The following is a 2217-nucleotide window of genomic DNA, read 5'->3' as shown; positions in this document are numbered from 1 at the left end:
ACAATGAGTGGTGCCTTGAACACCGCGGTAATTCCACTCCCATGACAATGTGGTGTCTTAAACATCGCGACAATGCTACATGTCAATCAAACCAATGAGAGGTGTCTTAAACACCGCGATAATACCACTCGTTACTTAGAATATGGTGTCTTGAACACCGCGACAATGCCACATTCATCCTACACAAATAAATACATTATATACATACACGCATAATTATTCCACTCACCTTACGCCTTCGGTGAATTGATAAATCAAGCTCGCAACTTCAAGGTAACGTACCTATTACATTATGCCCATATATCAATCATTCATTCAAGTTGGTCAACCAACTTATTCGCCATCCTGAGGTCATTTTGACCCATGGTGCAATTTCGACCCATTTGCACACTTAACCCTAAAATTGGGTCAACTTTGCCAAAACCCTATCAATCGTCAAATATGGTCTTAAAACACTTTTTAACACAAAGTTATCACATTTTTCGCACCCATTAACCCACTTAGGTCATCAAAGACTCATTTGACCCATTTCAAGGTTAACACACTCATTTGGGTTACTAACCAAACCCAAATACACCCATTTACTTTAAACACTAAGTGTGCTAGTGATTATCTACCATTTAAGACCCATATACATAATTTAACATTTCAAACCCTAGGTTAGTCATCTTTGAGTCCTCATGACCCAAACTTACCCAAAAACTCCCAAATTACTATCAAATGGGTTTTATGTTTAACACTAACCCAAACCCTAACCCTTAAACTAATTAAAGTAAGGAAATCAAGGTCAAGACTTACCACCACAATCAAAACGTAGCTATTAGCGAGTTGCACGACTTTAACACTTGCACATTAACCCGAAACAAGCTTCTTCCTTCCTATATTGAGCTTTCTCACACTAGAAATCTTTTCTCTCTCTAGAATTGATGTGGAAAGGAAGTGGTGGTTGAAAATGGAGTAAATGAAGATCTAGATCTGATCTTGGGGCTTTAAATTCGTCCCCAAGTGAATTTACCAAAAATCCCCTTTCAAATATCTTCTAAAAAAGGGAAGCTGGCCCATCAGACACCAGCAGCGCCGCGGGCCTTAAAGCCGCGCAGCGGCCCAAAACAGAAAAACAAGGCCGCCAGCTTTTATATATACAAAAAGTGTACATTTCAAACTTGGGTCTTACAACTCTCCCCCACTTGGATCGGATTGCGTCCTCGCAATCCAAGCCGCATGACAAGCAGGAAGATACACCAAAACAAATTCTTCGGGTTCCCACGTAAACTCAGAACCTTTACTACGACGCCATTGGACCTTAAAAGTCCTCACCTCTTTATTTCTCAACCTTTTGACCTTCTCATCGAGTATGGCAATCGGCTCCTCAATATACTCTAACTTGTTGTTTAGCTCTATTTCGTCTAACGACATCCATGAAGAATCATCCGCAAGGCACTTACGGAGATGGGAAACATGAAATGTATTATGGATCCCCGCAAGCTCTTCGGGTAATTCCAAACGATACGCAACTTCACCAACACGAGCTAAAATTTTAAATGGCCCAATAAACCGAGGAGCTAACTTTCCCCGTTTTTGAAATCGAATAACACCCTTCCATGGCGAAACTTTAAGCATCACTTTGTCGCCTTCTTGGAACTCAATCAATCGTCTACGTTTATCGGCATACGCCTTTTGTCTATCTTGTGCCGCTTTCAAATGAGTCCGAATCATCTCAATCTTACTATTCATCTCTAAAACCAAATCGGTACTCCCGATTTCTCTTTGACCCACTTCACCCCAACAAATTGGAGTTCGACACCTTCGTCCATAAAGCATCTCGTAAGGTGGCATCCCGATACTAGTATGATAACTATTGTTGTACGAGAATTCCACCAAAGGTAAGTGCTCGTCCCAACTACCACCGAAATCGATAATACACGCCCGTAACATATCCTCCAATGTTTGATTCATGCGTTCGGTTTGACCGTCCGTTTGAGGATGGTACGCCGTGCTTAATTTCAATTGTGTACCCATATCTTCATGAAACTTTTCCCAAAACCGAGACGTGAAACGAGTATCTCGATCCAAAATAATAGATATAGGAACCCCATGCCTTGAGATCACTTCCTTGATAAACAATTTACCCAAGGTCTCCGATGATATCGCTTCCCGAACGGGAAGAAATAAGGCACTCTTTGTCAACCGATCAACTATCACCCAAATCATATCAAA

Source organism: Rutidosis leptorrhynchoides, chromosome 3 (genome assembly GCF_046630445.1).
Source record: "Rutidosis leptorrhynchoides isolate AG116_Rl617_1_P2 chromosome 3, CSIRO_AGI_Rlap_v1, whole genome shotgun sequence".
Taxonomy (NCBI): domain Eukaryota; kingdom Viridiplantae; phylum Streptophyta; class Magnoliopsida; order Asterales; family Asteraceae; genus Rutidosis; species Rutidosis leptorrhynchoides.
Note: the sequence above shows the minus strand (reverse complement) of the source record.